General features: G+C 38.0%; 1 long non-coding RNA gene across 1 annotated transcript; it reads right to left on the minus strand.

Annotated features, from left to right (window-relative positions):
* Positions 1–7: 7 nt before the first annotated feature.
* Positions 8–13,459, minus strand: LOC149006944 (uncharacterized). Its single transcript, XR_016175025.1, has 3 exons — positions 12,987–13,459; positions 8,911–9,257; positions 8–1,348 (listed from the first exon to the last, which is right to left on the minus strand). It is a non-coding gene; the product is annotated as an uncharacterized LOC149006944 (long non-coding RNA).
* Between the last annotated feature and the right edge of the window lie 8,405 nt (positions 13,460–21,864).

The raw sequence follows: 21,864 nt of genomic DNA on the forward strand, positions 1-21,864 counted from the left end.
ATGACAAGTGTTACGTAATCTCAATAAAAAAAATTGATATAATTTCTTGTAGTAGTTGCAAGCTGCAACCATCACTTGAATCCCAGGTCTTTTAAGGCCTATTTGGTAGTATACCCCAAAAGACAATCAAATGATAGTGGCATATTGATCAAATAGTATCCAACTTGAGGGATTCGTCTGGGAAAGAAAAAAATTCAAGGGACCTACACTAGATCTGCTTGTAATTGGCCATCAATTAAAAAGCAAGCTCAAAGATCTCATATAGAAATAATTTTTTGTTGCTCCTGGAATATGTTCTCTGTTCTGCTACTGAATTGGTTCTAAGGCACCTCGATCAGCTTCAAACCAGTTGTCCGCACGTAACAAGAACCATAAGGGCCGCCTCTGTGAACGGGAAACCACCTCTGATGATTTTGTCAGATTCCAGATCACACAATACCTCATAGTAAGGAGTTAAAGCTCAAGGAGCATCCAATTCTTAGGATAGTTGCAGGAGAGTAAATACATTTATCTCACCTGATCAACCTTCTTTCTTTCATTCTTTACCGTTATACTAAGGTTCCATGTTGTCCTCATGGAGAAGATTCTCCTCTTTCCTTAGATTAACATATATATATAAAAAAAAGCCTAGATTGATTATAACGCCTAGCTTGCTGAAGAAGCTAAGGGCTTAACACACCGGACATCATATATTATTAAGAACATCATCCCACGTAATCCCTTGATTTGACATGTACCCTCATAAACTCCAAACAAATCATCAGGAAACAACCCCAAGGAGATTAGTATGGATTAATATCTTAGCGATGGAGGTCAGGTACTCAGGGTAGTGGAGCAAAACATAAAATTCGGCTAATGTCCACACTGTTCTGACGCATCTTTATCTAAATTCCAACTGTCTTCCATCTTCCTTAAAAATAACATCTCATAATGCATCTTCTGAGAGCCCACTCCACCATGTGCGAATGTCCACGCGACTCTTGCCGTAAAGCTGAGCTCCTTGATATGTCACTTTCCCGAATGTATCCAACGGTTCTTCATTCTCCCTCAGACCGAATCAAAACCAAACTCATTCATACCAAATTGAACGGTCCACCCTGGATCGTTGGCTTGAGAAATTATGGCATAACAATACTCTTAGCATTAGGTTTTGCACAAAATTCCAACTAATTATGAAAGAGAAACAGGAAGTGAGAAATTTCAATAATAATAAGCTAGTAAGTGATATAATGTCTTCCTTCTCATGAACTTGACCTCCCTTGGACAACATTCCCTTGCTAATGCGAATTTCTTCTGCACAATGCTAGACTTAAAGGGAAGAAATGCCTAATTTAACAGGCAAGCTCACCTGCATAGGATTGGGGGGGGGGGGGGGGGATTAGGTGAAAACAAAACAAAACAAGACAAGACAAGACAAAAGAAAAAGCAAACCTCATCACAATTGAAACTGTTGATAGTCTGACTGAGAATTATAGGAAGCAACTTGTCAGCAAAATCAAGTACTTGAACGAATCAAGAGAAACTATTCAAAACGTTTAGTAATGCAATATAGCATCCATGCATCACTGTCGGTTAACTATATGCAATCCAATGCATTGATGGCAGTACTAACCCCCATGGAGGGTGGCAGGACGGGGAAGTTATCATTAGACAAACAAACCCAAATTTAGCTGCATATGAGGCCATTAGTGAGAAGCTTAATTATCTTTAGGAAATGCCTGAATCAAGTTTTCTCAGAACAAAAGTTGCACCATTCTGAAGCGTTTTAATAGTTTTACTTATAGGAATTTTATCCAGTAACATGGATCTCATTAATTTGGTACTGATTGACTGACAACCTACATTAACAGAGGAAACTTTCATTTTTTTCCCACAACTTGACTATCTTGGACACTTGTGCCTATTTCAGGCAGAGACATTGACAATGACACATCTGTTTTTTAGCATAAACCAATATAATTTTCAAAGCAGATGCTGTTTCAGAAACACTGTACCCCTGTTGAGAACTGACAACTGCATTATCATCCATCTTTTTTTTTTCTTACTTGCACATTAAATCTAATTACAATACATCATTGGTAGATTGAACGGATTGCCAACAATAATAGAATAAAGATATTGCTTAACATGCTACCTGACTAGTGAATAGAAGGGTTAATTACAGCAAGGGTTAATTGCAGCCAGTTTGGTCCCAATCATGATACAGTAAACCATCATGCCAGTTTCTTCTAAACCTCAACCCTCCCGGGCTATATATACATTGTAGAAGAAGAAAAAAGATTCAATCTTGAGAAGTTAGAAAGGAAGTGGCAACAGAAGATGGCAACTGAAAATAATTTAAAGGCTCCCATTAGAAACCAAAGCAGAAGATCATAAAAAATTGACACATGATCTTCCTAAATGCCCCAGCCACCCCTAACTAAAGAAGAAAACAAAGACAGAAAAAGAGAGAGAGAGAGAGAGAGAGAGAGAGAGAGAGAGAGAGAGGGAGAGAGAAACCACCAAATAAAAAGAAAAAGAAAAGACTCAGAATTATCAATACAAAGAAAACAGGAAGACAAAACAATACTGTCATAATTTCAGAGAGCAACTAGTGAGACTAACAGGCAAAGGTTCAAAACAAATGTGTGGAAACTGCAGAAAGTAAGATCCTGAACTCGACAATTCTAACCATCCTATTCTGAGTGGTTTTTCAAACTTATCCACTTTTTAAAGTCTTTTCACACTCCTAAGATCATATTCACCCCGATGATTTTCCAAGAAGGGTTCATGTTTTATCCAATACTCTGCAGACTGCTTCTGGGTGGCCAACTTCTCTACAGTATTGCAGATTTAGACATGTAAATTCTTGAATGATTCACCTTATTACAGAAATATTTATGTATAATTGACTAGAAGTCGACAATTTTAAAATGCTAGCTGCTGTTAAACAGCAATAACAAATCTCTTAGCATTTCTCCACTTGCCCTCCCACATCCCTACACCCCACCTCCACCTCCACCCCCACCCCCTGTAACGACTGGTTGAACAGAGGAAAGGGGAAGGATTACAGAGGGAGAAGATAACAGTAGAGAAGACAAGAAGAAGAGATTTGGAGGTAATACTTTTCATCCCTATTACTGTCAATTACATGTCTATTATAAAGGAGTAATTTCCCCCATTACAATTCTACTTTTCCCCCCTAAAATAACCAAATTATGTTTAGCTCTCCGATCTCAGATCTGGTATTCGTTGAGGAAGCCTGGTCTGCGTCCTCTTTTGTTTGATCGATGTGGCATCTGGGGTGCCATCTGGCTCTCTTGACTTTTCTCACTATCCACCTCAGCGGCCAGGGGTTGAACACTTGTTAATCCCCCACCACCAAAAAAAAAAAAAAAAAGCAGCAGTTCACTTAGAGTGGTTTATGGCATACTTCTTTTATTTTACCTTTATTTTTTATTTATTTATTATTATTAAGTGTTTGTGCTTTCCAACCATCTCTTATGGGAGAACAAAGCATGGGTCAAAGTTCTTAAAGCCAGTTGATCATCCCATTTTTCACCCAAACTTGAATGCTACCAGTTTTCAAAGCATCACCCAGGTAGCAAGGCTCGTTTTGGGTCCAAGACAACAAAACGCATTGTTGACACTCAACGAGTACATGCCAATTTTTACTATTGCTTTTTTTTTTGATGAATATGCTCATATCATGTTTTATGCTTAATTTATTTTATGTTGGTTTTGTCATCGTTATCCATTACTAGGATAATTATATCATATTTCATTGATATGGCTTCTAGATTGTGTATAAGCATAATTGTATAAACTTATCATTGCTATATCATTATCGTCATTAAAGCATGCCTAGGGCACCTAGCAACATCTACGTGGGCACCTCATCACCTAATCAACCCTTCAATGCCTTAGATCACCTAGTTGCTTTGACAGCTTCGCACAAAAATGCTTGTGACAAGTGTACGTTTTGGAACCACAACATGCAAAGTATTAAAATTTCTTATAACCCAAGCCCTTCCAAAAATTAATCATAAGAATCAAAACGAATAAAGAAATTAAAGAAAAGCAAGTCATAACATTTGGATCTAGTTATAGATGAAAAGAGAATGTTAAAATAGATATGGATGAAAATAATATTGGAGGGAAGGGTGCTAAAAAAAAGGCCCTTCTGGGTTTCTCAGACTCCATGGTCAGGCCATCCCCCTATCTTTCCCCAGTTCTCCTAATGAAAAAAGGCCCACCTGGGCATCTGAGATCCTCAATCAGACCATCCTTCTCTCTTTTTCAGTTCTCCCAGTGACCAATACCAACATCTATGTTCACATTTGATCTCTAGGATGGCAACATGGATAGAAGCAGTGAGACTGATGAACTCGAATTTTGTGAATTTGAAACAATTGACCTTCATGGAGAAATAAGAAATAAAGGGAGAAAGCAGAAACAGAGAAGATATCAAGATATATATATATATATATATATATAATGGAATTTCACTTTTCAGAAATTCAACACATTAAGAACAAATTTATACATGAAAATGGGAAAACAGTGGAGCCATCCTCCTTGGAACAAGGAAGACAGTAGATCAATCCAGATGTCCAGTTTCCATCCAGATGGTGACAGTTTCCATTGTCATTAATTTTCAGCCACCAATGAAGATTCAGCCAAGGACAGTAGATGGCAAAGATAACAATGTCAATCTGATAAACCAAGTTCAGACTCCAGAGTCCACATGAAGGACCAAAGAGTTGGTGGGCCACTTTTTAATTTCACATGCAGAAAATACCATCCAATCCCATACCACCCCAACCCATCTTTTCTTCTGCAATGCACATGAAGATTGATCTGCTTGTTTCCTCTCCAACTCATTAGCATTACATACAAATAAAATTTTTGAAGTATATACACTTGGGCTATTTACTATTCACGACACTATTCACGTGAACAGTAAAAAAATCTATTTTTACTGTTCACGGTACTGTTCACGTGAATAGTATAATGCTAGTGATGCTACCATACTTTCTATTTCTAATGTAGGAGTCTTGCTACATAAGTTTGGGAGTTTTTAGAAAGCATAGTTTCTATTTTGGTATTAGTTTCTATTTTCAGAACTTTCTATTTTAGGAGCTAGGAAGTTACTAAAGCTATAATTTTTTGTTTCCTTTTTCTAGAGGACAATTAGTTGTCTCTCAATTTGTATTAGATTAATTAGAAGCTATAAATAAAAGGGCTCTATGATTCTAGACACTTAAGCAAGAATCATAGGCCTCTTCTCTACGGTTCTTCATCTCTCTTCTCTTATTCTTCTTCTTCTCTCTTTTCTCTATTCAAGTTCAACTACTGTTTTGATTATTTAAAGCTTGTTTTCTAACATGGCATCAAAGCAAGTTTAATCAACCTAGGGACTGTTTTCTCTCTCTTGGCTGCCCAGCTTCTTTTTTTTTTTTTCCTTTTTCTTATCTAGGGTAGCCCCAACCTTCGCTGCAGTAATAGTGAATGGCTGTCCTTCTTCTTTGACTTTTGAAGCACCAAGTATCTATGTATTAATACTACAAAAAGACCCCTAGCTTTCTGGGGATATGTCTACCTATTTGATTCAACTGAGACTACTACTACCCTGTTTTTTTGTGCAAATCTGAAGTTCAATCTGCACTATACTGATGTCTTGGGATTCCTCTTGATTCTTACAAAGATATGCCCAATAATTCGGATGGCAAGACCTAAGTATTGTCTTCCATTGTTTGTGCTATAAGTTTAGTTGCAAGTCGTATACTACTACCCTCATTGAATTTCTCTCTCTGAAAATTCTACTGCTCCTCTCCATCTTGCTTTACTACTTCTTCCGTTGTTTAGTTTAGTCAAGTTAGTAGCCTTTTTTTTATCTAATACTTTTACAAAGACCTAGATGACTACTTTTCCTTCATATCGAGATCTGTTAGAGTTTCAAATCTAGCAGAAGTTTGCTGCTATGGTTCGAGATCTGATATTATCTACTACTGCAACAACTGTTATTGCACTTCTTCTGAGTGGATTGCTGCAGCAACTACTGCAATTCTGAGATTCCAAGCTGGTTCAATAATTTTCTCTTGCCCTATTTGAGGGTTAGTGGTGGTTCAGAAAATTTTTCCCCCCTGGTGAACAAAACTTTGTCCTGTGAGACGATTTACTGCTGCTTGATCAACGTTATTGGTAAATAATACAATGCTTTGTGGCTACTACTTTTCCTTCTTGGGTTTCTTTTGTGCTCATACTTTAAGATGCTTGTCACTGGTCATCATTAATTGTCCACGTGTAATGCTACACGTGAAGGGGAGAATGGTATCTTATTCTATATCTACTCAAGATGTGCTGATGGATATTATTTGTGAAGATCTTTGTCCTCAACTTATGGCATTCTACAACAATATCATTACCTATCTTTACCTGTATTGTCCTTTACCTAACTACTTGGTCCGTAGTAACCCATACTACCTTACCTACTTGGTCCACAGTAACCTATACTGTCTTTTGCCTTGCCTACTTGGTCTGCACTAACCCATATTGTCTTTTACCTTACCTACTTGATCCGCAGCAACCCATACTGTATTTTACCTACCTACTTGATTCGTAGTAACCCATACTACCTTACCTACTTGGTCCGCAGTAACCCATATTGTCTTTTACCTTACCTACTTGGTCTGCAGTAACCCATACTGTCTTTTACCTTACCTACTTGGTTTGCAGTAACCCATATTGTCCTTTACCTTACCTACTTGGTTCACAATAACTCATACTATGATTTAACTTCCTACTTGGTCCGTAGTATCCTATACTACCTTACCAACTTGGTCCACACTAATCAATATTGTCTTTTACCTACCCATACTTTACCTGTTATTTGCCTTCTTGTGAAGCATTTATATGGACATTGGAGTTGCAATTTTGAAGATTTAGCGTGGATATTTCTCCCTACTACCGGCATTACGTGGATAATGCCTTTTGCCTACCTAGCTACTTGCGTTCTTGTGAAGCATTTATATGGACTTTGGAATTACAATTTTAAAGATTTAGTGTGGATATTTCTCCCTACTACCGGCATTATATGTAGTGTCTTTGATCCTGCTATACTTATGGACTTTGTTCATCTTCAACATCGTTGATAGTTCTCGATATTGGATGGTTCTATTGACATGAAGAATTACAGTTTTTTTTAAGTTGGTGTTGATTATCTCCTAGGTGAAGTTTTCTCAGTGTTTATCGACATCTGCCATTGCTACACGATTCAAGATTGGTGCTACTTTTCAAGTTTATTCTTATTGTGCAAGCTGAAGTTTTCTTTGTGTACACTCCAACTTGAGGGGGAGTGTTGAAGTATATACACTTGGGCTATTTACTGTTCATGACACTATTCACGTACAGTAAAAAATTAGTTTTTACTGTTCACGGTACTATTCATGTGAACAGTAAAAATATGTGTTACTGTTCACGTGAACAGTATAATGCTAGTGATGCTACCGTACTTTCTATTTCTGATGTAGGAGTCTTTCTACATAAGTTTGGGAGTTTTTAGAAAGCATAGTTTCTATTTTGGTATTAGTTTCTATTTTCAAGACTTTCTATTTTAGGAGCTAGGAGTTACTAAAGCTATAATTTTTTGTTTCCTTTTTCTAGAGGACAATTAGTTGTCTCTCAATTTGTATTAGATTCATTAAAAGCTATAAATAAAAGGGCTCTATGATTCTAAACGCTTAAGCAAGAATCATAGGCCTCTTCTACCGGTTCTTCATCTTTCTTCTCTTATTCTTCTTCTTCTCTCTTTTCTCTGTTCAAGTTCAACTATTGTTTTGATTATTTAAAGCTTGTTTTCTAACATGGCATCAGAGCAAGTTTAATCAACCTAGGGACTGTTTTCTCTCTTGGCTGCCCAGTTCATCAGCACATCTTGAGTAGATATAGAATAAGATACCATTAAGTAGATATAGAATAAGATACCATTTGGTGAACAATAAATAGCCCAAGTGTATATACTTCAACAAAAATATTTTCCGCACAAGTGACTACTAAAACCATTACTGAAGGAACACAAATAGAAATGAAACAGAGGAACAATCACACATAAATCTAATGTGTTTCACATGCCAATACGATATGCTATGTTAGCCTAACCTTTGCAACGATGCTTCCGCCGATCCATGTAAGAAGCCCTTTGCTGAGCCCCAAAAAACAATCGCAACTAACCTAAACCTACAAAGCCCACACTAGCCAGCTTAAGCCCAAATCTCTTGCTGGCATGTGTCAGAGAAAACCCCTTCTAGTAGCCATCTTACTGTCTGATACCAGCCAATTGCTTTTTGTCTACTAGAGTCTCACCAGTCTCTTATCCAGTTATCAATTCTCTACTCTGCTTAAACACATTGTGCTACCCATCCCTCCAACCTAAATAACGTTTGCCTCAGAAATTATAAAGGATCTTAGCCAGACTAAAAAAGACCTGGTCCCATTCCGACCTCGATATTGTGAAAGAAACATAGCCCCCTACATTCTAGCTCAGAACTCCAGTCAAAAGAACTCAAATTCTGTGGGTGTAGGCTAAAGACATTTTACTATCTAAATGGATTACAATGAAAATCTCTCAAGAACACACCAAAAGAGCCACAACAGTTCTTACCCAAACACCCCAACTTGAAAATACCCAGATCTCACTTGTCTTATTTGTTTACAAACAAGACATGAAAACACATAAATACTCCACAAAATGAGACCAGTGATGGGCAATCCCAAAAGAAATCCCATTTTGTTACCTCCAAATATGTCGGAGCAGGTTAAACTTCAAAATGAGTACAATAATTTGAGACACGTAAAGGGTACATGTAAAGATTTACAACTCCAAACCACAAGATCAACTTCAAAACATTGAGTCAGAGACAGGACACCTACCAGAATTTCAGATTGGTCTCTCATCTGAGTTTGCTAGGGTGCTTGAGTTCCACTTCGGAATCTGAGTAGCAGCATTTATTGAATATTTTCCAGGCCCCACAAGAGCTTGAGTGTAAGCATAAAATCCCACAGGACTTTCTTCTTATTTTCCCTCCAGGGTTTGGAATGGGTATGGAAATGGGGATTGTGGAACTGTCAATTCTATTTTATCTTTGTACAGAAAAGGTAGAACCTGTGATTATTTAAAATACATAGCAGAGTTTACCTCTGAGTGTAGAACTCCATATGCAAACATCAAACAGCCTGTGGCAGTTTGTGGGCTTAAGTCCACATTCTTCTTTCTAAATCTGTGGAAAATACAGAATATATAATTATATCAAAGGTAATATGATTTAGACACCCACACCAAAAAAAAAAAAAAAAGATGAAACAAGATAAATATATTAATAATAAAATTTGATGGAAGTAAGGAAGGCTTACACATATTTATTTGTTGTTCGATTTACTTATGATCATACGTCATTGCGCTTTTTTAAAGTGTTTACTTTTAAATCTCTCAACAAAGATTAACAGAAGTTAGTGTCAAAACAAAGTGATGGGATATGGTTAAGTAAATCATCAAAATAGTATACAATGAAAAGAATTTTTTACCTCGCAAGAGATACTTGCAAGGAAAAAGGGGTCTTGTGAGGTTTTCTTCATGGAAATGAATTTGTCAACTTCTTCAAAGATGCTCTGCTTTTCAGCAAAATTTCAGCCAAAGAATAAAACACAAAAATACTTCCCAGTTTTTAGTTATGAAGATGCCATCATGGTTTTCTCAATGGAAATTCAAAGTAAAACATACTACTGATGCATCCAATGTGTCAGCAACATTTTCTCTTCAGAAACTCTCCACTCCTTTCTATCTGTCCAATTAGCAGAAGATATAATGACCTTTTACCTTTTCCCATCCAAGAACAGATCATACATAAGACTTGTTCACTCTAGGGGTAGAGAACTAGAGATTGATTACAGCTCTGCCATGAAACCATCTTTCATCATGGGAATAAAAATGACAAGGTTCTGCCCATTTATCAAGTTACCCTTTTCTCATTGTCTTTGAGATAATTACTTTTATCCGTTTTCTACCACTGAAGTTCTCTCTTGCCTCTTACCTAAATGAAAAATATATTGTGGCATTCATCTTCAATCTGTTTGAGTTGTCGGCCTAGATGACTCAAAAATTTTATTTACACCCAGAATTCGTGGCCCCCTAACAAATGTAATGAAGGTACAAATGTTATGATCATATTACTCTACAATAACCTTGTCACTGCAGACGTTAGAACTTTTAAGAATACGCTATACTTTTCTGGCGCTAGTTGATCTCTAGATACAGAAGCTGTGAATCCCCCTCCTAGTCCTACTCTAATACACCCTTGGATGATGTTCCAACCAACCGCCTCACTAGCACCACTGTAGGTGTAGAGGCATAATAAGATAGGCAGTTCACCTTCTAATCATTTAACCAAAGGTTAAATGTGGGAACAAAAATGAAAAGGGAAATAAAAATTCATACAACAAGCCTTTTCCCAACTAAATGGGGTCAGCTACATGGATCATTGCCTTCCAATCAGCTCTGCAGTCTACGCTTTACAGCTGCATCTACACTTTCTCCCTAAGGCACAAAATCCATTCAGGCACTTGGCAACCTTCACTTAGTCACCCTGCTTCCCACATTCTCCAACAATTACACAGAACAAATTCTTTTTAGTCTTCTGTTAAATAGCAGCTAAATAGCAGTCAAATAACTTGTGTGAAGCCTGTCAATTAGGCAAACATCACAAGCTTCCTTTTCCTTTGTGAGTTCATAAAACTATTAGACCACTAAAAATTATCCATTGTGATTTATGGGGCCCTATTCAGACTCTTTCAGTTAGTGGTTATCACTCTTACATTGTATTTATTGATGATTTTAGTCACTTTACTTGATTATATCTGATAGGAACTCAGATAATGGTCCCCACAATGAGGCCTTCCTTCTATTACCAAATGCTCCTGCAACTCAAAAATATACCACTCCACACACATGCATACCTAGCTGCTTCGGTAATGAATCAAGCAACCACAGAGAATGAAATGAATAACAACCGATTAATGGAAATGCACTCTGGTTGATACTAATATACAAAACTCAACGCCAACTGCTCTCAACCCTTCCCCATGGCTGCTGCCGTTACAGAAACTTCCCCAACTGAGGGCCTTCCCCTCACCAATGAGCTACGCTCACCCTTGTCCTTGCACAAAATTCTCCCCCCACCCCCATCCAGTATACACAAACTCATTACCTCAAGATGAATTCCTAACTAATGCCTTTCCACCTCAGCAATACCCTCAGAAGATTCCCAGCAACCCAGTAGCTGCTCCCTAATGAGTCCCTGACATGTGTTCTTGACTTATGATTTTGTCCTCCACATGGTTGGGTGGAAATGATCCCTACACATTAGTGTGTTAGCATTACCCTTTGAAATTCAAGTCTGATGTAATTCATTGTTTTAAAAATTCCAAGCGTATGAAAATCTGTTTTCAATCAAAATAACATATTTTCAAAGTGATGAGGCACTGGAATAAACCAAAAAATGTTCTTAAAGAATTTCTCAGATTTTGGAATCATTACAAGAACATCATGCCCTCATACTCCTGAACAAAATGGAATATCTGAAAGAAAGCATAGGCATATCACAAAGATGGGCTTATCTCTTTTTTTTTCAGGATTCAATGCAGGAAAAGTATTTGTTGGAAGCATTTAATAGTTAACACTACTGTATTTTTTATTAACCAGTTACCCACTCTAGTACTACAGAGCATATCACCACATGAAGTTCTCTTTGGTGATCAACTAGATTACAATTTTTTAAGCGCATTTGGATGTCAACGTTTTCCCAAATTGAAATCCTATCCCACATATAAGTTAGCACCTAAATCAAAAGCTTATGTGTCTATTGGATGAAGTCCTTCTCAATATCGATGTCTAGACCCACTTGATGGGACTGTAAACATTTCCAGGAATGTTAAGTTTGATAAATGCCATTTATCCTTTGCCACCATCACAGCACCTACATGCTCAACAGTCAACACCACTTCCATACCATCACACTTCTTAGTCAACCCCTATCATCACTTCCCACACCACCCTCATCACACCCATCCTCACAAACCATTACTCACCCTCAATCTACACCATCTATGTCACCCACACCCGACACCCAAACCTAGCCAAATACCACTCCCATTCATTCTACATCTATATAGACCCTCACACCCACAACGACACCACCTTACCTGAACCAACACAACCACCCCTACCTCTTCAACATCTAAACCAACACCACCTCCACCATCCCCACCCCCACCACCATTGCGTGAACCTGTTCCCAAACATCCAATGGAAAGACGCACCCAGATGGGTACTAAACAACCAAAAATCCATTTTCCTTGTGCACCATTAAGCACCCCATCACCAAGCCTTTCTTACATCCATATCTCCTCTAACACTTGAACCAAAGACATGCAAAATGGCTTCAAAATACCCCAACTAGGTTGCGGCAATAGAGGCAGAATATCAAGATTTGCAGAAAAGCCATACGTGGTGTTTGGTTCCCTATGACAAGAATATGAATGTGGTGGGTTGCAAGCAGGTGTACCGAATCAAAACTAGAAGTGATGGCTCCATTTAAAGATAAAGTCAAGGTTGGTTGCCAAAGGCTTCACTCAACAGCCAGGAATTGATCAGAAACATTCAGTCCTCTGGTTTAGCTTGCCACTATCAAGACGGTCCTTACAGTTGTAGTCTCTAAATCTTGGCCTATACATCAACTAGATGTCAAAAATGCATTCATCAATGGAAGGTTACATGAAGAAGTCTTTATGGAACAACCTCAGGGTTTTGTCAATTCTCAATATCCTACACGTGTTTGTCATCTCAAGAAAGCACTCTAAAATTCGATATCTCCTTCTAAAATCCAACTTGAAAGAAGCCAAATACATGCTACCAAAACAATAATAATAATAATAATAATTACCAAGATGCATACATCACCGCAAGAGTGTATCTGCTTGTAAGCTCGTATGGCACTAGACCACAGTCCATGGATCTTTGCTCTGTACAGAAAACTTTAATCGGAATTTGGACGACCATTCTCTGTCAAGCTCTTTCTCCATTCTCCATCCCTATCTCTCGAGCTTCTTGGATCATAACTGGATTACATTCTTAACAGGTAATTTGGGGTTCGACGGAGAATGAGAGAGAAATCGTTTAACTTCAACATCAAGCCTCAGATCAACCTAGTGTTCTCAGATTCGGCTGGCGACAGAAACGTCGATAACGCTGATTAAGAATCGCCGAAGAGGGCAGAAGCAGTGGGGAATGCCTCTAGAAATGTCACCTGAATCCAGTTTCTTCAACGAGGACAAGGCACCACGCGAATGTGATGTCGCTTGGGTGCGCCGTGCGCCGAGATGCCAATGGCTACGTTGCCTTGGAAATGTAGACCAGAAGCCAACTAACACTGCTCTTCGTTTCGGTGACTCTAGAGTCTGCAGTGATAGCAGAAACATGAAAGCGTGGTTTCTGCGCCAGACCCAGAAGGCCAGGCCCAGATTCCCAAAATGGGCCAGAGGCCCAGAATCATCATAAAACGAAATTACCACCCTAACCCCATGAAATATGAAATCCCAATCTATACGATTTTTTATAATTTGATGTATACATATATAGACTTAAAAAAAAAAAATTGACATATAGAGACCTCGAAATATATATATGTCAAAATTTTTCTATTTGGATAAGACACATCAATAAATTTCCAACCTAAGAAGTTTGAACCCTAGCAAATCCAATATCCTCCTTTCCCCAAGAGGCCCAGGTATGATTGGAGACATTATGCATTTGGAGATTATTTTCTAGATTGGAAGGTCAACACGGGATCTGGAATTGGTCAATTGGAATCAAATGAGAATCATGCACGCGCTCTCTGGATATGGCCTTAGAAGCCGTAGAGTTGAGACTAAAGACTAGGGAAGTTGAGCTTGGATCCTCCATTCACTATTATATTGACGCCCTTCCACCACATATTAAAGAGGAGACCCCACTTAAAAAAAAAAAACAAAAAACCCCCCCAAAAAAAGGATGCTAAAATTTATTTATTTTTTTTTTTAAAAATTTCTCTTTTCTTTTACAATTTCTGCCTAAATGAGCAACCCAATTCCATAAATTAGGCGTGTAGCAGCTTTGTTGATGGTATCATTTCTTCTATTTCTAGTCGGATTTTGTAAATTTCAAATTTGTGAATAAATCTCAAAACTTAAGAGCTAATTATCTTGCTACAAGTACTCTCGAATTCTCCCTTAATGGGGGCTAGTGGCCAAGATCATGTCACGTGTAAAAAATTGTATCCAGCGGTTGTAAATCAAAATGCGGGATATAATTGTAAATATAAAATATTTAAATTTGTTGTTTTTGTAAGGGGGGGGGTGTTGGTTTTTTTGTTGGTTTGGGGGGGGGGGGGGTTTTTTTTTTTGTTGGGGGGGGGGGGGGGGGGTTTTTGGCGCCTTGGTTGTTGGGTGGGTTGTTTTTTGGGGTGGGGGGGGTTTGTTTTATATGAAATACACCCCCCCCCCCCTCCCCCTCTCTCTGTTTTTTTGTTTTTTTTTTCTTTGGGGGGGGGTTGGTGTGGGTGGGTTGTGGGGGTGGTGTTTTTGGTTTTTGTTTTCTTCTCTTTTTTTTGTGTGTGTTTTTTGAAAACAAAACAAAAACTTGTTTTTTTTTTTTTTTTTTTTTTTTTTTTTTTTTTTTTTTTTTTTTTTTTTGATTCTACAATTACAACTCAAGACCTTTTAATTTTTTAAATTTTTCATTTTTAAACCCATGATTCTTATTAAAGGGAACAAAGATTTCACCATCCATTCCTCTTTCTCTGTCATTTTTTTGTAAGTTGGAAACTCCTTCTTTAAGGAATCGGACTCCATACATAAATCTCCACTGATTTTTTTCTTGATTTATTTATATTTTAAAAATTTATAAATTCAAACCCCTTATTTTATCATATGCTAATCATTCATCGCAAACCCTGGGCTTGGTTGGAAGGAACAAGACTGGGGAATGAAGAAGATATTGTGCTTGATTGGTTCGAATAACATGAACTAATTTTAGTTGAAACACCTGTGTTTTCAAATTTGACGTGGTTTACGTCCTAGTTGAAAGAAAAACAAACAAAATTTAACCCATTGTTGTGACAAAAATTTCTTGAAGAATCGAATGCATCATTCACATAGTTTTTGTTTATCTTGTTTCAATCACAATCAAGTTAAAATGGGTAAGAAACCAGAGATCATAAAAGGGGAAAAATCATCGGAATTCCAATATACATAATAGGGGTTTTGTTTCGATTTCTGAACATTAAAACCAAAAATTTCAAAGAAAAATTAGAAATATTAAAAAGGGAGAAATTTCCAAACCCTAAAACCCAAAAGCCATTTGCAGTTAACAATTTAGAATTACAACTAGGAATGCAAAAAGCGGTTGTTCTTTTGGGATCAAAACAGAAAGAGATCTATCGAAAAAAAAAAATGGAATAAATAACACCGAACCAAGAATAGAAATCGGGAAGTAAAGAGATAGAAGAAGAGGAGAAAATGAGTGTGTGTGCGAGTAACCTTGCGATAACTGGTGCCATCTTTTTCGAAGATCCAACCAACTTCAGCACAGACGATGGCTTTCAAGACCTCATTGTTGTCGTAGTGCTTAGGAAGCTTATAGTTGCCTTCCGCTGTAGTCCATAATAGCTTTTATAGATGTTAGGGAAGGGAGAAAAAGGCAAGGATGATCGTTGATTCAGTCAAGTAGATTTAGCCATTTAGGGATCTATTTTGTAAATTTAGAAAATAATAAACCTCTTTTTATAAATAAAAATGTTTTAACTGTAAAAGACAAAATTTTATTTATGTTATAAATAATAGACAAAGCAGACACCCCAAAAGAAGGCAAAACACGACACCCCACAGAAAAACACAAAACCCACAAAACAACAGCCACCGAGAAAACCAAACCCGCCAGAACCAAAAAGCCACCCACACCCTCCCCCGACCGCCACCACGAGGAGCGGGAACGGCGGGAGCGAGTGGAGGGGGCCCCCCACCCGCAACAACCGGGCAACACACCAAGGACAGCCACACGCAAAAAAACCAAACCGCAGAACCCCCACAAGAACCCCACCGAGACTCACGAGGGAAGAAGAATGGATCCGGCCAGTCGGAAGCCAGAGAAGGCACCCACAAAGGCCCGCGGCGATGTGCGCCAGCCGAACCACCGGGCGAATCGGGGCGACCGAACGGGCGAGAAAACCCCGGCATGGAGGAAGAACGGCAAACATTCCCGAAGCAACGAGAGACGCTCGCCAAAACAAAGCCACGGGAAGGAGGAAGGAAACCCCCACACCGCCGCCACACGGCCACCGGCGGCAACCCAACCGGACGGAAAGGATCGACACGACACCCACACACCGGAAGAAAGAGCGGAGCAAATAGGGGGGAGCGGAAGACACCGCTGGCAACCGCGACAGACGGAGCCGCGGAAGGGCCCAAAAAGGCGGAAAAAGGGGGCCCAAAAAGGCGGAAAAAAGAACATCTATGCAAAGATGAGGAAAAGGAAGCGGAGGCCGGGGGGGGAGGCGGGCGCCACACAGACGGGCCCCGCAGGACCACGGGGGAAGCAAAGAGAGGGAGGAGAGAGAGAAGAGGAAGGGCAGGAATCGAAAAGGGAATGGTTTTACTACGAAGGACTAGTGTGTTTAATGAATGGGGCGTGTTTTAAACATAAGGGGGGGTGTTTAAAGCCTTCATTTTGGGGTGTCAGTGCAATTTGCTCTAAATAATATTGATTTTGGATATCCATCACCCTCCAATAGACACTACTTCCTATTGAAGATCTCAACCACCTCAGCATACAATCTTGGAGATTCACATTCCCATCTTAATTGAATATTACAGTGATCTCAACACACAATGTTGGCAGTCAATATTTCCATTCTATGCACCTTCTATCTTAGGCGGCAATCTATCTTTCCATATCAAGAATATCTTATTGTGTGCAAGAATCATATATTGTATTTCCATATCAGAGTAGATGCTCATTCTACTATAAATATGTAATGCACTCAACTGAATGAATTAATTCTGATTGAACTCATCTTGTCTTTCTTCTTTGTATCTAATATATTTTCTCTTTATTTTATAACAATTTATATTTATATTCTAATTAGTTGAGTTAAGACTTATGATTTTTTTAAACACGTGGCAAAATCTTGACATCAGTTGCTGTAGACTGCTGCAAATCAAAATCCGACAGCCCCCACCCTTTTTTCTAAATTTTTCATCACTTGCCCCAAAAAATATTTTTCTTCCTCTTGGCAAAAAAAAAAAATTGCTTTTTATGACCCCAAAGGAAAAAAATTAGCACCATATAGTCTACAATTGATGGGTCAACTGGATTTTCCATTGGCTTTTAAGGGTGGTGTAAAGGGATCATCAATGCTTAAAACTAAGAGAAGTTGTTAGAATATTTCATGTTTTTTTAGATGAATGACGTGAGTCCGGATTGCGATCTTGACGGGCAGCACTTTGTGCTCCCCGACGCTCGTGACCACCAGAAACCTGTAAGGCCCACGGTGAAAAACACTTTTTAGAAAAGAAAAAAAAACTTTTTCACCAGTGGGACCCATTGGTTTTTGTGGTCACGAAGCCATGGGTCTGTGCTCCCCCTACGGATAGATGATCCGAATTCAAATAACATATGTTGATCAATCACATTCAAAGGTTGAGGCACACCAAATCGGTTAGTGGCAAGGGAATGTGCAACCCTAGAAATGGTCGAGAATTCTAGAACGGAACACGTGCAACCACGTGCGTTCCGTTACACCACGAACCGATGGATAAGGATGCCGATTACCGGACTGAACCCATTACCTGGTTTAAATTGGTTTATCCCGTACAAATCGAATTGAACCATAAAAGCGAACCAAATGACTGAAAACAAGAATCCGCATTGGACGGGGGGGTCTGACAGTGTCAACGTACCAAGCGACAAAAGCACATGAGTTTGTGTAATATCACATCCCATCATCAATTATAAGCCACCACCATTACATATTGATCCATCCAATTAAATCATCCATTTCGTCTTTTTAGATTTTTGGCATTTTTCTCTCCAATTAAATCATCCGTTATTCTCAAATTAGCCTATGGGTACCCCATTATGACATTTGTGGAGGATCATCATATATTCAATCTCATTTGAATTTTGTAGAGAATTAATTTGTATTATCGTGTATGTTTAACCACTAGTTTATGACATTCATTTGCTTCTCAAGTTTAACTCTTGTATTTTTTTCTTTCTTATGTTCTTAGATTAACCAACTCAGTAGTTGATAATTTGGCATAGGTGGCATTGTTGTGTTTGTCTGTAATTACTTGAACCAATGCCATTCCATGGTTGAACAAGCCTTTGGCATTTCCCCAAGTATAATTTGAATTTTTCTTCTAAATGACTAAGTCACTTATACATTAAGATAAGATGGTCCTACGACTTGACAAACCTCCCAACCGGAAGAAGAAGAAAAAAGAATAAGATAAAAAAAGTAAATGAATAATCAAAGATGAAAATAGGAGAAGATTACTTATATCCCACCAACAGGATTTAAACCTTCGACTTCTCCGTTGAGAAGTGAAGTTCTTAACTATTCCAGTAACCCTCCATTCACTTATGAAATAATTAAAAAAAAACAATTTATTATTATGTATTCCCATGAAATACCTTTTTCAACCCTACAAAATAAACACTCTACCTCCCTCCTTGAGTGATTACGTTTATTTTCAGGCTGAATGGTTGACAAATAATTTTGCACACTCATTATGAAATAAAAAACAATTCTTAAGGCTGGGTTTGTTTGTTGGAATAAAAATGGGGTGGAAAAAGTTATTGAAAAAAATAATTTTTTCTTATTTTTACTTTAAATTCTAAAAATTATTTAGTTGTTTAGAGTGGGAAATGAGAGATAATTAAACTTGTTTGTTTGACGTAGTAATTCAACTTTCTCAGCATTTTTAAAACTCCCATAAAAAGTGTGGAATTTTATAGAAAAGTATAAAAAAGTAAAATATAGAATCCGGATCACCATAACCATATTTCCTTCCATTATAGGATTGGCCATTTAAGTAATCCAATGGTTACCTAATAAACTAGAGTTTACATAAAATTCAAATTTATGGATAGATTTAAATAAATTCAATTTTAGTTTAAATTGGATAACCATTGGAAAGGTTCAATAAATATTTTTCCACCTTTTCCTTTTATTCTCTTATCTCTCACGGCTTCACCTCACTACACATAAGGTTCACATATATTTTTTTTTTCCACTCTTTTTTTTTACCTTACCTTTATAAACAAACGCAGTTTAACCGGAGAAAAGAGAAGCACGTGCGAGTGAGAACACGTGTCGAGGTTTAGGATTAGAGAGCAGACATTGTCACACGCATACACACAAAAGTAGTGGCTGGCATGACGTGCCAAAGCTGTGACTCGTGCGTAGGCCGTTAGGAGCTAAATTACCAACGTGGGTCCCATTTCTCATGAAAACGACAACAAAACTGGGCGTGTGTGTTAGCGATCTGTCTGTCAGGCTGACTGTGCGAGACAAAGAGATGAAGGCCGTTGATAGAAAGAAGACAAAAATATCCGAATTTACCAAAATACCCTTACCCCCTCAAAGGAAGATCCCAATCACCGTTTCAGCATCAGCGTCACTCGGTTGGTTTGGCGCACATGGGGGGTCGTCCCGTCAATCATAGTCTCTGATATGAGAGAGAGAGAGAGAGAGAGCTCTGAAACGCCTTCCTTCATTCATTTATACCTCATCGAGACTTTCTCTTTGCAGTACTTCGCTTCCATCTCTCTTTTGTCTCTGCGATTGAGCTTCAATGGACATGAGGAGGTGTTGCAGAGACAGAAGGTGTTTGAGTCAAGAGATGGTTTCGTTGAAGAAAATGTCACGAAGGCGAGGAAGAAATAGAAGGGCGATGAGTCGTGTGAGGTGGTCTTTGCGAATGAAGGTGAGGAAGTTGCAGAGGCTAATTCCAGGTGGTCTAGGGTTACAACCGAATCGCCTTTTCCTTCGCACAGCCGATTACATCTTCCAGTTGAAGTTCAAGCTTCTTGTTCTGCAAGCTCTTTCCAACTTGTACCTGCCGTAATGATCATCTACCCAAACCTTCATCAAACTATTTTCACTCTTTTTTATGTTCTCCCTTACATTCATCTTCGCTATGTATATTTGGTTTCTACCCTCTCTAAATTTACTTCTTCTACGGATCAAGCTTTCTCTATATTGTAACATATAGCAATATCACCCAAGTAATTGAATTGAAGCTCTAAGTTACTTCTGTGACATGGACGTAACCACATAAATCTGTCTGTTGTGCCTGTATGATCTCCTCCTTAGATTTTCTTTTGCAAATCGCACTACCACAGTTCGAACTGGTTTTTATTCCATATAAATTTCTTTCTTTCAATTTCAGTAACAGCAACTTATTAGGGTTTAACCATAGTTGAAATTTCGGGTTTGGAGATTTTATCGGCTGTATAAGGTTATATGTACAAGTTCAACAGCTCTACTTCTTTATGAACATCGAATCTTTTACATGAGATGCAGAAAAATCCAGTGCATTTGATGAAGAAAGGGAGGGAAAAAAGCATTGTTTCATTGTTAAACTTTGAAAGTCTGTTCTTCTTTCTTCTGCACTAAATAACAAAGATCATATGTTTAAAACAGTAATGGTAATTCAGTTTCTTGATTTCTGTTTTATGTTTAGGGTTTATAGTGTCTTACAAAGACTCGATACTTTTCATAATGTACAGAAAGTTCTTACACATCATTTTACACGTGTGGAGACGCACAGTATCCTGCCAAGCATGACTTAAATTATCCCATAAGACGGACTGCCCGACACCTGTCCAAATTGGGTACAACAACCAACACGGTACATGTCAGTAAGATATAATATTCAAAATGAGAGCATATATCCTGTTCGGAGCCCGCCCGACTTTACTAAAGTTGCCTAGGTCCATCTAAATCCAGGCTGGACTTGAGATATTTGCTAGCTAGTGGTACCGTATTTATAGGTTCGAACATTTTAGAGTAATGATAAACGTTTGATCTTATAAGTGATATTAAAGTCAAGAAGTCACAAGTTTGAGGTTCAGTTATCCAAGATTTGGGCCATTGTCAAGATCTTGTCAGGCTATGTTGAGGTTGCCTTAGATCTTCTTAGATTCATGTTCGAACCAGAGTGATTATTGGCTGTACTTGCTCGCCATGACACCTATCCACAAGCCCTAGTGAAATATTGCTGAAAGATAGCGATGTGAAAACGATAGTATCCATAAATCACCAAAATATACAAGAAATCGTTGATTTATCGGCTTTTCGCGATATTTTAGTGCTTTATTACAATATGTTTTAGCAAATTTCTACTCAAACTTTCTTTATTTTTTTTAATAGTTTTTTCTCTTATTTCTTGCATTTTTGCTTTATTTTACTTCGACTTTCAACATGAATACAACGTACAAAAGAACAAAGAATTCTAGGAACTTTAATAAACTGAAAATTATTATTCAAATGGAAATCTCTTTACAATGAACGTATATATACCGCTAAAAAAGCCTAAACATATGAAGAAAATAAAACATAGATTAAGCTATTCACTAAAAGTGGTCCAAAACCCATTAAACGATGGGATTTGGCAGCCAAAACAAATTGACACTGTAGAGCTTTTTGAACCGTTTATTTTGACATGTTGTGGATCTTGTAACTTTTTCTAGATCAAAATTTACAATCGTTTGAAGATTTATCATAAAACCAA

This window comes from Hakea prostrata, chromosome 8, assembly GCF_041222555.1.
Source record: "Hakea prostrata isolate BN-2017 chromosome 8, UWA_Hpros_2, whole genome shotgun sequence".
Classification (NCBI taxonomy): Eukaryota; Viridiplantae; Streptophyta; class Magnoliopsida; order Proteales; family Proteaceae; genus Hakea; species Hakea prostrata.